The sequence below is a fragment of the Sminthopsis crassicaudata genome, chromosome 3 (genome assembly GCF_048593235.1).
Source record: "Sminthopsis crassicaudata isolate SCR6 chromosome 3, ASM4859323v1, whole genome shotgun sequence".
NCBI lineage: Eukaryota > Metazoa > Chordata > Mammalia > Dasyuromorphia > Dasyuridae > Sminthopsis > Sminthopsis crassicaudata.
In genome coordinates this window covers 362,338,953-362,355,257 of record NC_133619.1, presented here as the reverse complement: position 1 = coordinate 362,355,257, position 16,305 = coordinate 362,338,953, and the positions used below count along the sequence as shown (strand labels likewise).

The 16,305-nt window shown below is 35.0% G+C and overlaps 1 protein-coding gene across 12 annotated transcripts in view; it reads left to right on the top strand.

Moving 5' to 3' along the window:
* GLI2 (GLI family zinc finger 2) overlaps window positions 1–16,305 on the top strand; it is a 401,511-nt gene that overhangs the window by 226,365 nt on the left and 158,841 nt on the right. The window lies entirely within an intron of this gene.

Sequence of the window (16,305 nt, the reverse complement as noted above, 5' to 3'; positions counted from 1 at the left end):
GAGGTCCTTTACAACTCAAAGATTCTGGGATTACAGTACTTCACTATCTAAACAGTTTTTCTTTTTAAAAATCTTTTTTGGTCAATTATAGTTTAGTATTCCATAAATGTTCCTCTAGTGTTAGATAAAGGTTGGTACTCTGGTGCTGTAAATTTCTCTGCTCAACTACTATAATCTTTAGTCCCTAAAACCTATAGTTACTTCTCGTTTTCCATTTTTCTCATTTCCTTTCATTCCTAGTTCTTTTGTATCTAAGCCTCTCCACTGAGATCTTTTTACATACAAACAATACAATAAAATCTTGCTTCCTTATTGACATTTTAATTTTGAAGAGCTTAATTCATTTCATTTAGCTCAATTTTGTCTGCTCCCAATATCTTAGCAAATACCCATAGAAGATGGCAATTATCTTTCCTGTTTTAAGAAAGCAAATGAAGTTCAAAGTTAAGTGAATTAAATAATTTAGTCAGCAAACATGGCCTAATTCCTTTGACTTCTTGTCCAAGTTTCTTTCTGTTAAATTATATACAATTGATATTAAAAGAAATTGACAAGAGACTTGAACAGAAAATCATACAATTCATTTTGATTTTTATAAAATTTGAAATTGTACTTCCATATAAGTGAAAAGTTAAGATGTCCTCATTGCACAGCATTTGAGTTGCAGAAATGAAGTATGATTTGTTTATCTCAGATTGTGGAGATTTTTTTCCTTCACAAAGTCACACTCTTAATTTCTTTTCTTGGTAACTTCTTTGATATTTGCATTTTCTTTAAAAAAAAAAAAAAGCCAACCACATATTCATTCCCTAAATGAGAAGCTGAATCCCTAGTAGGTAAATCTAATGTCACCCATATTTTACTGATCCTGTTCTAATGTAAATTAACTGAAGTCACCCATTACCTTTTTAATGCAATTGAGTATGCTGGGATGGTGTTGGATGGGCTAGTCCAATAAGGAAGATCCCAGTACTACTAGTTCTGCCCCTTCTATAAACTGGCTACAATGATAGTTATAGAGTTATAGAGGACTTGGCATATGTGTATCAGGTGCAAGTAATTTCTATACTGGGAGTTCCCTATTTTAAAGAAATTAAAGATCTAGACCTAAAAGGAGAGAATTTTAAAACATAAAACATGAATTATAACTGAACTTAGACATGATTATTGAATGTTGAAAAATACATGTAAGTAAGATTGCTTACACAATGTGAAGATGGAATGGAGGAAAAAAGGGGCCAAAATACTATAAAATACTATATAGGGTGTCTGGTGTCTGGATCAAAGGTCTTTTGTATTGTTTTCTCAATTATTTTGCTATTAGTCTCTGACATGGATGAAAGGAAGCAGCTTATTAGTTGCCTTAAATGGCTAGTACTTATTTAGTCCTAGTTCTGTCTTCTAAATGAGTAAAGATTCTGTGCAGACCAGTGTAGAAGGATTTAAAACTTTATACAGAATTCAATGAAGACATGGAATGTAGATATGGAAGTTAGGAAGAAAAGCAGCCAATCAGTTAGATTATTTATTGAATATTTATATTTATTCAGTTTATTTATTGAATGCCTACTCCATGTTAGATACTGGAGATATAAGGGCAAAAATAAAACAATCCCTGGCCTCAAGGAGTTTACATTCTACTATTTATACAGAATAAACATTTTATTTCAAAGAAGAAATTATTACAGATGAAACATTTTGAAAATATATATACATAAACACATGCATATATACACAATATACATATATGTATACATATACAAAATATGTAGATATATTTACATTTATTGTGAATTGTGTTGAACATTTTGAGGAATGTCAAAGTGTGAGATAATGGTCTTACTCCAACAAAAAAGACTAACACACAGACAAATGTAAGCAGTGCCAAAACAAATAACACACCAAAAAACCCAGTTTATAATTAAGTGCTCAATTATGTGATACAGACTCTAAGTACTATAGGAATCTATGAGAGAAATAAATTAGAGTCATAGAAAATTTTGTGGATGTGGCTATAAATTTAAGATGAACCTTAAGAATGTATATATAGAGCTTGGGTAAAATGGAAGGAAGCGATGAGAACAAGTCATTTCAGACAAAAATGGTCATTGTTAACAAAGTTGTAGACACAGGAAACAATACGATCTAATGTAGAATCCATAACATGTGTGTGTAATGGTTGAAAACTGAATTGTGGCTAATGCCATGAGCTTCTAATTTTAATGTCAGACAGACTTGTTCCAGGTTACTTTGCCTTAGATTTCTGGCATTTTGCCTTGATAACTAATTCGTGATTGGGAGATGTGCAAATCAAACGTTTTGGCATCTGGTTCATATCTTGTCAGAGGTTGAAGTTCATTCTCAGCAATCTACAATGCAGATGCATTTCAAAGAGAATGTTTAATTGATGCCCAATGCTGTTCTTCTTTTCATCTCCTAAGTAGAAATGATTTTTTTTTGGTCTTGTTGCATAAAGGAGGATGAGCAGTATTTTATGTGGATATTTGCATGTGGCAAATGATGGTCATTTTGATGGATCCAAAGCGCTCTCTCTCTCTCTCTCTCTCTCTCTCTCTCTCTCTCTCTCTCTCTCTATATATATATATATATATATATATATATATATATATATATGCATATATATATATATACATATATATGTATATAAAAAATAAAACTATTTCTTAAGTTTTAAGGGAAGGATATAAGATGAGATGAAAGCAGGAAACTTGCCTGACCTACGTTCCCACAGCCTAAATAAGGTGCAATTTTGGAATAGAAGACAGCTAATCAGAAGAATTCAAATAGAACACATTTCAGACTATTGCTCAAAACTAACCCAATTCACAAGTTTCTCTAAAACACTGAACTAATTAAATAGACTTGTCCTTAGGGAGTGCTCTTAGTGCTTATCTTCCAAATTCCTTGAGCCTGTTCATATTTGGGTCTGGACATCAATAAGAATGCAGTAACTTTATCCTTTAAACTTAGCAAAAATTTCTTCAATATCCTAGAATCTGTTTACTTCCCTGTAAGTCTCTTTGATAAAAATTTAGAAAAAAGTTGATTCATTCATTAGAGAATGATGGGAAATTTTGATTACACAATGAGAAATCAATCTGTCATCAACAATTGTTCATTCATTTAGCAAGTGTTCTTTAAGCATCTACCATGGGGTGGTAATGGTGGTGTTCAGTCATATTAGTGATTGCATTTGGAGTTTTCTTGACAAAGATACTTGGAAATATTTGCCATTTTCTTTTCCAGCTCATTTTACAGATGACATAAATGGGGTTAAGTGACTTGCTTAGGACCACATAGTTAATATGTGTCTGGGGCCATATTTGAATTCAGGGAGATGAGTCTTCCTGACTCTAGCCCTAGTACTCTAGATACTGTTCCATCTAGCTACCCCAAAAGTAGAGAGAGCTAGATTATGCCTCAACTATTTCTATGTTGTTATAAAGTCATATCTAACTCTTTATGATTTATGACTTCATGGACCATGCCATTTGGTGACAGTTTGCCATTTCCTTCTTTAGTGTATTAAGAGGTTAAATAACTTATTCAGGATCACACAGCTCTTAAGTATTTAAGGTCAGATTTGAACTCAGCCCAATCATTAACTCCAGACCCAGTACTCTATTCATAGAGCCTCCAAGCTGCCTCTCTACCACATGCCTAGTGCTATTCTTTTATTTTCTTCTATTATTTTATTTTATGAGGATAAAAAAAGGTACTACTTTATATCTCTCAAAAAAGGAGTTTACATTCTTTTCATAAGGCATATGTAATAACAGTAGAAGGTATTAAGACTTTCAAAAGAAAGAGAGGATTGATGTTACTTGCATTAGCAGTAAACAAACGAGGAAAAGCATTGATCTAACATTTACAGTAAGTCAGGAACATGCAAATATAAAAAGGAAAATTTCTGCCCTCTAGAAGCTTACATTTTTATCAGAAAGACATTCCAATGGTGTCAAGAAAAGAAAGGTGTTTTGGTCAGAGAAGCCAAAGGGATAATTAGTAGAGTCATAGGGCAGTTGGCTAGCCATGTACTTTCTAGGAATGGTAGCTCTGATTTGATGACTATTCTCATCATTGGAGGTGGACAGTAATAGTTAGAGGCAAAATAGTGAGTAAGAGAGATAGATCAGTTATGCATAGGTGGTGGCATGGTGTGAATATAACTTGATTACAGTGGTGAGTCTGGATCTTTGTTAAGATTTGTGAACACTAAGAAGGTCAGAGTGGAAGGCAGAGGGACTAAGGTGAGCTAGAGTTATGAGAACATGCTAGCAGAAAGGGAGCCTGGAAGAACAGCTCAATAGGTGTGGATTTTGTTGAAATAGTGATCTGTAATTTCATCACAGAGTAAAACCTTCTTATGACTTAAGTCTGGAGAATATAGAAGTTAAGTAATTTGCCCAACTAGTCACACAGAGGTGAGATTTGAATCCCTGGATCTTCCTAATTCAAAGTCCCACCCTTAACTATTCTGCTGTGCTGTCTATTTACAGGTATTAAGTATTATTATTTTAAATATTATTTATTAATTCTAATTATTAAAGTTATTTATTATTATTATTTATAGTAATAATACTGGTATTAGTATGGAAAGGTTTTCTTATATTCTGCCAACAATCTTCCTCTTTGTTCTCTCCCTCTCTGAACCCATCCTCTTCCCACTACATTGTTTAGAACCTTTGGAAAATCGAAGGAGAAATACTGGACTCTTTAAAATGGGATAGAAAATTGTTCTTAAAAGAGAAAAGAGGAGAGAATGGAATAATTTAGTAAGAAAAAGGTTCTTCAAAACATTCTTAACTGTTTTATTTTTGTTTTGTGCTCATCATCCTCTCTGGGAAACTTCTTTGCTGGTTTGGGCAAGAAAGCATTTTACCCTTTCTACTATCAAGTCTGATGGCACCTTTGAGTGCTTTGCTTGGAGCTCTCCCTCAGCCATTAAGGTTTATCGCCACCAAAGACAGTGATTGAAAAAGGCTTTTTGCAGGACTGAAATGTGAGCAATGAAACTTGCCAGTTGATACCGACACAGGGCACTTATCTAATAAAAATATCCTTTGTGTCAAAAGGTTTCAGTAAATGTGCCTGCAAGTATTAGCAGTCATTTATGTCACCTTTCACTCCCCCCAGGGCCTCTAGTGATGGGGCCCATAAAAGGGGTTTTTTTAGTTCTTAGTAGGAAGGAGTAAAAAGGCTTGAGTATTTTTTAGTTGAAGCAACATTATAAGATCTTCAAAGCAGGGTTATACCCAGTCTTTCCTCACCTTCCTCCTTTGCCTTGAAGTTCTAACTTTCAAAAGTGCAGGCACTCATGTATAGTGATTCTAGGAATTATGCGTTTGAATCAGGATGCTCTCTTGGTTGAATTCATAAAAGTCGAAACTGATTTTGAGTAGCAGTCAATAATGGATCAATCTCAGGTTTTGGTTTTTGTTTTTTTGGTTTTTGAGTTTTTGGCTTCTCTTAGATCTCATGGATATGATATTCAAGCCAGAGGAAAAGTATTTTCCATATCAGGTACTCATCCTTCCTTTCCCCTCACCTGAACACACACACACACACACACACACACACACACACACACACACACACACCACCTTATAATTTCCTATCTTAAACTTAATTAGACCACATCTGCCTTCTAGCTTGACCAATAAGTGGTAGGGTACAGAAAGTTCAGATAAGGTGATTTATAAGGTGATTTTAGATCTCAAAGAAATTGTTTACCCCATCTTCCTGTCCCCCAAATTCTTACCCCAACTGCTCTTTGAGAATACCAGAAATTCAGACCGGGGAAGGAAATTCTTTATTTAACATTGAAAGTTGAATAAGGTTTAACATTCAAATACTCCTAGAAGAGAGGAAGGAGTGACTTAAATTCATGCTGAGATGTAAATGAATGGTACATGTTTTCCTGAGAGTTGGTTTTGTAAGAAGGAAGATGCTAGGGTCCTGAACAGGAAAGGGGAGGAAGCTTTTCAAAGAGTAGAATGCTACTTGGAAAGAGAGCCTACCATCAATTAAGGCAAACTTTACTGACCACAATTTTGCTAATACCAAAGGCTGAGAAATCTTAAGAACAGAAGGGACTTTATAAATCATTTACTACAAGTTATATTTATATCATATAGATCAGCATTTATATTTATATGGATTTATATCTATATACATCAGCATAGATACACATGTATCTATACATATGACATCTAAACATATGGGTATAGACATACATATATATATATACGGAAGAAATTCTTGATAAGGAAAATCTCTTTATCAATGAATATTGGTCCTATTCTTTGGAACTTAGAGTTTCAGAACATTACATAGAGCACTGAGAAAATAAATTACTTGGGAGGTCCTGTTACAGCCATTATATTTTAGAGATAGAATGCAAACCAAGGTTTTCCTGATTCATATTACAGATATGTATATTACATATATAAGCTCAAGGTATATGACTTTTCAAAATTTATATTGTATCTGGGCTAAAATAATTTCTTCAGTCTTTTAGTCCAGTGCTTATTCATTCAGGACATTTCTGCAAAGAAGTATATCATAACCTCTTGGCCTATCTCCTAGGAAGGCATAGTGGAAAGAAGCCTGGTCTAGTTTAGGAAACCCCAGCTCTACCACTAATCCACTCATTAAATTTTCTGGGCCTCAGTTTCCTCATCTATAAAATTAAGAGTAATCAGATTATGTGATTTCTAAAGTTCCCTTCCAACTCTAAAAAAGCTATCTAAAAAAATCATCTTTATGTGCTTTCAGTATCCATTATCTCAGGAAGTTCTCAGAAAAAATGAAGAATACTGTTTGGTATTTCTTTGGTCTCCTTAGCACAGTGTTTAGCACATAGTAGATTCTTGATAAATATATACTGATTGATTGACTTTTAAAGCTACTTGCAGTCTTAATTGCACATTTCTTTCTTGTCTCAGAGAGGATGACATAAAGTCAATGATGTGTTTGTTTTTCAAAGTCTACTTTTCTCACCTAAAAATGAGAGGCTGGGCATTTCAGAAAAACTGGAAAGACTTACATGAACTGACGCTAAGTGAAGTGAGCAGAAGCAGGAGAACATTGTACACAGTAATAACAATATTATATGATGAACAACTATGAGTGACTTAGCTCTCCTCAATAATACAATGATGCAAAATAATTCCAAAAGATTCATTAATAAAAATGATATCCATATTTAGAGAAAGAACTATGAAGTCTGAATGCAGACCAAAGCATACGATTTTTACTTTTTGGGGTTATTTTTGCTGTGGCTTTTCCCTTTTGTTCTATTTCTTCTTTCATGACATGACTAGGGTAGAAAGATGTTTACATGATTTCACATGTGTAACCTCTATCAGATTGTTTGCTATCTTGGGGAAGAGAAATGGAAGGGAGAGGAGGAAAAATTAAAACTCAAAATCTTACTTAAAAAGATGTTCAAAGCTATCTTTACCTGTAATTGGAAAAAAAATACTATTTTCCCCTCTCAATAAACAAAATTAGGGGCTTTTTGAGAAGTCTTTTAAACCTAATTCTGTTTATTTTTGAAATGTTGTGGTTCTCAAGATGATTCGATGAAAATGTACCACAAATGTTCCACTTAGCTTAGAAGAAATATATATTTTTTAGTCTTGGTATATTGTTGACATTTACAGAAGTGGGACTGTTTTTTGTTTTTTGCAAAGTGAATGATTTCATCCCTGGATTTTAAGAATAAATAAAACTATAATCTAGATCAAAGTTTTAATTTTGAGACCATGAATTCTTTTTTAAAATATATTTTGATAACTATTCCAATATAATTGGTTTCCTTTGTAACTCTTTAATTTTATTGATTTATTTATTAATACTTATTACATAATGTTATTTTATTATTTGATTTTTATTCATTTGAAAACTTTAGTCTGATTTCACCAGATTGTCAAATGGATGCATTATGTAAAAAAAGTTAAAACACAAAAATGTTTTTTTTTAAAAAACCCTGTGATTTATATAAATAATTATATTGTGGTCTAATAGGATAACATTTTTTCATCATAAATCCTTGAGAGTAGTCTTGAATCATTGTATGTCTGAGAATAGCAAAGTCATTCACAGCTGATCATCCGACAACATTGCTTACTTTGTAGCAAATGTTGAAGTCACTTTGCAATGGCTGAATATAATTGTGTTCTGTGGTCTTATAATGGGGTGTTGAGAACTAGAGTAGAGAAAACCAGGCAAAATGTTGAGGTAAATCATGGATCTGGCAAGTTTAAATGAGCAAGTATGTTTAGTCAGACCAAAGCGTAGATAATATTACTGATAGGACTGAAGCTGGAACTTTGACTAAATGGGTTGCTATCTTGACAGAAACTAAAACTAAAGCAGATTTAAGACTTGCTCAACAAACAGACATCTGGACTAGATGGACCAGACAAGGCAGATTGGGTTCAATGTGTGAGACAAGCACCAGGGATAGCTCCCAGGGAAGCCTGCTACTTGGAAGGGAGTTTGGAGTAACTATTTATTGCTTTTCTATTTTGATTAGCTCAGATAGTCCTTAGTCAGGTCCATCCTGAAAGTAAGTGTTCTTAGAAATTAAAGGTCCTGTGGCTATTAAATGAGTCCTGATATTCAGTGAAAGAATATATATCCTCATCTGCCCCATGAATCCTTGGCACCTGTGTTGGATGGCTGTTCTATATTCTCTAAGGTAGTGGTTGTTAACCTGTGACTCACCACCCCAAGATCTGTAGATAGATTTCAGAGGATTTGAGAGTGTACATGGGAGGAAAGTATAATTTTATTTCAATATAATTGGTTTTCTTTTTAATCCTATGCATTTTATAAACATTCTGAGAGTCATAGGATTCATCAGATTGCCAAAGGGGTTCATAACACACACAAAAAAAGATTAAGAATTTCTGCTGTAGGGTGATTTTAACCACAGCTCTGTTGTTCCCTGACTTATGGACTAAGTAGGAATTAATTTCCCCTTAAATTTTCCTTCAATTTCCCCTATTTTTGTAGCCTTCCTGTACAGTGTTTTTCTCCTCTACAATTCTCCTATTACCTACCAATTCGAGAGGTCTTAGCAATATATCCTTGGATCCTATGAGTGTTCCTTTTCTACTAGATTGTAGATTTCCTAAAGGTAATAGTTCTATATCTTATTTCCTTTTACTCACTATAGTGCTTAAGCTAGTGCCTGGTACATAGTCCAGTCAAGTCAACAAGCATTTGTTACGTACTTACTATGTACCAGGGATTGTGCTGGGATATAAATATGAATTTAAAAAAAAGACTATCTCCCCTCAAGGAGCTTACATTATAATTAATTTTATCACATAAAAGATTATTTTAAAAGGGGAACAAGAAGATGGCAGAGTCCAAAGAGTGAAGCATAGTTGGTCTAGGTCCTTACTTAAATGGTGGTTTCAAGAGCAATTCACTAATGAAACAAGAGAACATCAGAGGTGGAGGGAGAAATCAGCTGATGCACGGTGGAAAAGTCAAAAGAATGAAAATAGGTACTATATATTTGTTGAATGACTTATCCATTCCATAATCTTCAGGATCATTCCATGAACAATTCTAGTACATGAACAGACCAATTCCGAGTTCCTTATTAGTGTCAGCCTACAGCAACATGTCCATAGAGATAGTTTTTCCTTTTGCTCATGTCTTTGTGTTTGTGATGATCTGCACAGCTGGACTAATCTGTGGCACATCACTCTGGGGAAAGTTCATTTTCTTGACTTAGCCCCATGATTGAGGGCAGATGTTGTATCATTTGACAAGACATTTGATAGCATGCTGTTCACCACAGATTTGGATGTTAAAAATTCTTACAGGATTCTGATTTGGCAATGATATTATATAAGAATATATATATAAATATTCCAGTACCCCTTTGACTAAAATTAATAAAGGTGCCTTATGCTTCCTTAGACCTTTAACTGCTTCTCATTTTTCATTTGTTCTTCACACCAACCCTATGACTTGCCCACAGGGCCTGATAGTGGTAGAACCCAGAATTTGAACTCAGATTTTTTTACTCCAAGTCAGTGTCCTATATTTCACAAAGGAATGATAGTTCTGAGCTAGGTTGATGAGAAAGAAAGGGATCATGTAGGGTAGGGACCGTTGTTCTGTTTTTAGAATAGATGTGGTGGTGATAGTGGATATTGGATAGAAAGCAGAATACTCACCCCCCATTTGGTTTCTGTTTTCTTTACCAGAAAAAGTAAGCATTAGACTAAGAGTATATGTGGGTTGGGAGTTTGAAGGAGCAGGAGAGATAAAAGAAAGGCACTGAATTTCAAGATCAGTAAGAAGAGAGTAAGAGAATCACTCAGTGATTTTAAGCTTCATAAGACATTAAACTTAAGGGACTCTAAGTCCACTCTGCCATTTTACAAATGAAGAATTTAAGACTCTGAAGGAAAGAATTAATATTATACCCGCAGGGACTTCAGGGAAGCATCAAGACCAAGTTTTTAAAAAAAAATGTTTTCTTTTGTTGTTTTTTAGTACATAAAAAACTTTAGAACTTCCATACTAAATCACTACCACAGTACACCTCTTTTCCCTGGTCTAAAAAAGCATCAACAAATTGTGGGAGATTATGGTTGTGTTCTCTGAAGATATTTCAAAGTTAGAGGCTATTTCCTAGATATTCCATATTTTCTTTAATTGCCTAGTGGGGTTCAGATATTTATAGGTTTCTCTAAATTTACTTGAAATTCTATTTTAATCTCTTCACCTGTTAGGATCATAGATTTAGAACTAGAAGGGACCTTAGATGTCATCTAGTTTAGTTTTCTCATTTCACTAAAGAAGAAACTGAGATAGATTAAGTGATTAAGTTAAGTGATTTGCCTTTAGTTATGTAGGTAGTCTTAAATGTGGGACATGAACTCATGTCTTCTGGCTTCTATACAGAGTCCTTTCACTGTACTATGTAAATTGATAATTTTTGTTTACCCCCAAGTTTTCCAATTTCAAAGAGAATAAACACCACTTTATATTATCCTAGATAATGCCTAGATAAACAACATTGCAAGGTGCTAAAAGAGGCTGTAGATGTGATAACTGAGTTACTATTGGTGATTTTTTGAAAAATGTGAAGAAAATGGAGATGTGAAGGACTTAAGATAGACAAATGTGGTACTTAACTTTTCAACAAGGGGAAGGTAAAGTCTTTGCACTGAGTGGAGGGCTTGACTTTGATCCCTAGGCAAAATTCTTTAATGCATGGTTCTGGTTCTGGTTCTGATTCTGTTTCTTTAAAAGGGAAGCCAGTATGGGGTTATTAAGGATAAAGTATATCAGGAAAAAAACAAATTTCCCTTTATGATGGAGTTGCTAGACTAGCAGATCACAATACAAAAGACATGCTATATTTGGCTTTCATCAGATCATTTGACAAAGGTTATTATGATAGACTTGTAAACAGAATATACACATATGACCTGGATTATACAAAGTGATTAGATGATTTGGGAGTAGGTTTGATAATCAGACCCTTAGAGTGATGATTAATAAATCAATGTGAAACTGGGAGGATTGTCATAAGACATTGTTCTTGCTCCAATTCCTATTGAATATTTTTATCAGGAACTTGTTTGAGGATATGGATGGCAATGCTTATCACATTTCTGAATTCCATGAATCTTGACTGGAATTCTAATATGTTAGATCATTTTTATAGATGAAATCAGTGGGCCCAATCTAAATCAAGATGGCATTTAGTAGTGATAATTTTACATAATACAAAGAAAATGGATGCAGAAGTATGGAATGGCAAATACGTTGCTGAAACAACAGTTTATTTGATAAAAATCTGAGTAATTTAGTGGACTAACATACCAGAATTAGTCAATAATTTAATGTGGCAGTTAAAACAACAAAGTAATAGGACCTTGGATTTCACTAGTAGAATTGAAATTTTAAAAACAAAGCACATCATAGTTCTTTTGTGGCTGGCCTTAGACCACATCTGGATTCATGTATTCAATTCTTGGCAATATATTTTTAGTCCATACATTGACACACTAAAAAGAAACCAGATAAGGAAAAGGAGGAAAATGCCATGAATATGGAGCCCATAATATATGGGGATCAGTTGGAAACAAGGCTATTTGGTTTGGAGAAGAAAATAATTAAGGTGGAGGAGGGGCTTAGTTGTCCTTAAGTTTGGGAAAAGTTTTCATGTAGAAAAGTTTTGTTTTGCTTTGATCCCAGCAAGCAAAACCAGGATCAGTGCACAAAGTTATTGAGAAGCAGATAAAAGGCATAGCTTTATAATAGAGTTATGCAGATATAGAATGAGTTACCCAAGGGAGAAATGAGTTACTTCACTGGAGCTCTTCAAATGGAGGTTGTCTTTTCAACTATCAGGCAGATGGTATAGTGGATAAGAGTGCTGGCTCTAAAATGAGAAAGTCTCATCTTTGAATGTTCATATCTGGCCTCATTTGATTACTAGCTATATAACCCTTGCCAAGTAACTCAACCATATTTGCCTCAGTTTCCTCATCTATAAAATTATTAGAGAAGAGAATGGTAAACCACTCTAGTATCTTTGCCAAGAAAATCCCAAATCTGGCTGTGAAGAGTCAGACACAACTGAACAACAATTAACTATACATTCTGAGTTCTTTAAACTAATTTTTAGAATTTCTCTGTCATCGTCTTCACTGTAGGCCAAAAGCTCAATGCTATTAATAGCATTTTTCTTTTCATTTCTATTCTTTCTTCCCCATATGTGATCCAGCTAGCTTCCACTTCCTCATCTGTAAAATAAAATATGCGGTTAGATAATTTTACAAGTTTTCTTTTAGTTTTCAGGTTTATTGATTTTTTTTTTTTCCGTTAGCATTATGCATAAAATTAGAGTAAGTAATTTCCAGCAAAGACTTAAAGGGTTAATTTATTTTTTTTCCTGAGGCAATTAGGGTTAAGTGACTTGCCCAGGGTTACACAGCTAGGAAGTATTAAGTGTCTGAGACCAAATTTGAACTCGGGTCCTCCTGAATTCAGGACTGGTACTCTATCCATTGCGCCACCTAGCTGCCCCCTGGGTTAACTTTTAAGTGGACATTTTGGCTGTTAATGTTTTGTCTCTTCAAAAGGACTATAAGCTCTTCAAGGACAGTGTCTATATTTCTATTTTCTCTTTATTTTTTACTCTCCCTTAGCACCTAACACAGAGTTGAGCATACAGTTGGTACTTAATAAACAGGTGACAGGCTGGCTGAGCTTTGCTGGAAATCACTCCCTAACAAAAGTAAGGGTAGAACCCAATATTCTCCCACACCTCCTATTCTGCTAGTCTAAGCTCTCCCATCAAGACAGTTATTAAATACAGCTGATCCCTTTGGGGTTGTTTGCTGTCTAGTGAACATTCCTTTTGTTGTGCTAATTAAAACCATTTAGCCAAGTGCCAAGGCACAGATGAGATGCCAGTTGGGCCTTGAAGATGACTCTTATATCTGACAGGAAAAGTGCCATCATTTGTCAATCTAGTAAGAAGCTAGCCCAGTTAAACTGCTTATTAAAATGCCAACAGATCTTACCCTTCAGCCAGCCTCCTCAGTCCTTTCTACTGTTGGATGATCTAATCCAGCGCCAAATAAGGGGTCTTGTGCTAAGCTGAGCTCAGCAGAGGAGATGGGTCATTACTGATTTTTGTTGTTGTTGCTAGGTTTTTTTGTTATCAGTTTAAGTTGGGATCCCAAGGGATGCTGTTTCCTCAACTATAAAATGAAGGGAGCAGACCAGATGACCTCAACTCCTTCCAAATCCAAATCTAACATCCTATGATCCTTAAATACTCCAGTGAGTTGAATAATACCACACTTGAATTTATGTACCATTTCTTGGTTGTCTTGAAGCGTTAAAAAAAAAAAGCAAGAGGCAACTGAATGGGGCTGCTAGGTGGTGGAATTGAAAGAACATGGGACTCAAGTTCACAAGGACTTGGCTATTTTATGAGCTGTGTAATTCCAGGCAAGTCACTTTAACTCAGTTCTCTCATCAGTAAAATGGGGATAGTAAGAGTACCTGTTTAATAATCTTATTGTAAGGCTCAAATGAAATAACACATGTAGAGTGCTTTATGAACCTTAAAGTGCTGTAAAATGCTTGTTTCTTTTTCTCCTCCTTTCCCTCCACCTCCTTTCTTCTTTTTTAGACAGTTTTGCTAAGTTTTACCAAAATTCATTTTCCCTTCTTGTCAGACCAAGCATATGGACAGATAGGGTGAAGCAGTCACTTAACATTTATGAAATACCTACTATGTATCAGGCATTTTGCTTTGGTGCTGGGATTACAAATTTTATTACTATTCAGTTGTATCCACCTCTTCCTGACCCTACTTGGAGTTTTTGATTGCAATCGTTTGTCTTTTCCTTCTTCAGCTTATATTAGAGATAAGGAAACTGAGGCAAACAGTGTTTAAATGACTTGCCCAGGGTCACATATTAAATAAACATTTGAACTCAGATCTTCCTGATTAGCTCTATCCACTGTGTTACCTAGACCCAAATACAAGTTGAAGTGCAGTGGGAAGGGAAGCTTACCTCCCGAGCCTGAAGGAGAATTCTAAAGGAGAGCAAAAGAGATAGCTAGCTTGGGAACCTTCTTTAAGTAGAGGCTTGGAGAGGAGCTCTTTACTCCAGCCTCCAATCAGAGGGGTCTTAAAGTGAACTTCATGGCTGATGGGATCTTGAAGGAAGAGGTATGATGGAGATATGGGATCAGAAACACACCAAGGTTTCCATTACCAGATGGGGCATGTCAGAATCACAGCATTTAGAACTAGGAGAGACTTTGGAAATCATCCATGTCAACTCACATAGCTAGTAAGAGGCAGAGCAAATCACAGATACTTCACATTTAGTATTCTTTTCCCTAAAACCCTTTGCCAAGCTTTATATATTTAATGTTTACCAGCTTCTCTAGCCCAGATGTTGCTGGGGAGAAGGGGGCAGTTGGCCCAGGAGCACAATGATTGGACAGCAGCAGTTTCTAATAAACAAATCCTGCTATGCCAATAAAATCAGTTTTCCTCTTGCTTCTGGAATGAGGGGGACTAGTAGGATTCAGATATCCCAGAATCTTTGATGTTTCTTAGAGAGCACATATCTTGAGAGCTAGGGTAAATATCTGTTGTGAAAAGGGAAACAAGCTCAGTTTTGCAACCTCAGCAAGCTCAAACTGTACTTCAAGAAGGCCTGCTACTAATGGCAGCATTATGCCACCTGCTATAATCACATTGGAAAAGAACCCCATCAGAGAAAGCTGGGCCTTGGCAATATTGTAGAGAATAGGTGTCTCTTAGATGTCTTTTTTATGCTTACCCTCACCCATCCTCAGCCCTTACCTAATGTCATTGCCTCCTCTCTGCCTCCCTAGGCACCTACCTCTTAAGTTTTCTCCATTTCCCCAAAACCTCTCCTTGGAAAGGAGTAGCCCCTTGAGGGATAAAATGGTTTTATTTTTGTCTTTTTATCCCCAATTTAATCCCCAACTAGTTCAGTACCTGAAATATAGTGGTCATTTAATAAATATGTTTTGATTGATAAATTAATCCACAATGGGGATATGCCTTCTATTTACATTTCAATTGAGATCTCAGTATTAAGACAAAGGAATTAATATCAAAATATGGAACAATCAGGTATTGGGACCCATAAGTTTTCTAATTTAGTGCATTTAATGCAATAGTATGTGCATTTATGAAATTAATTAAATTAATTTCCCAGTTTAGAGCTTTTTCCAGTTCTCATAATTAATTTTTAAAAATCTTGAGGAGCATGTACTGCATGCTTAAACAATGCTAGATGCTATATGAATATTTATTGAATGCCTTATATGTGCAAAGCAGGAATCTGGAAGGCATTCCAGAGTTTGTAAGTCTCTGGGCCTGGGGATTTCTAGCTCTAAAATTCTGTTCAATCAGATGATTGAACTTCTTGACCTGGAAGGAAATGCAAGATTTCTTCTACCCTATGCTAAGCTATGGACCAATGGTGATCAGATGTGGGCTCTGTAAGTAGTTCACTTCTACTAATGAATGTATTCATGTCTTGGCTCTGGGCCCATGTATAAAGCATTTGTGCTCCATAAACAAGGTTGAAAATTGTGCTTCTTGTGTTGGCCACTAGAAGTTTAGAGCCTTCATTGTTATATATGCAGCATGATATAAAACATATGTAATTTTCTGGTATTTATGCATTTGTGTGCATTTATGAAAAACAAAATGAGCTCTCATTAAAAAGCACC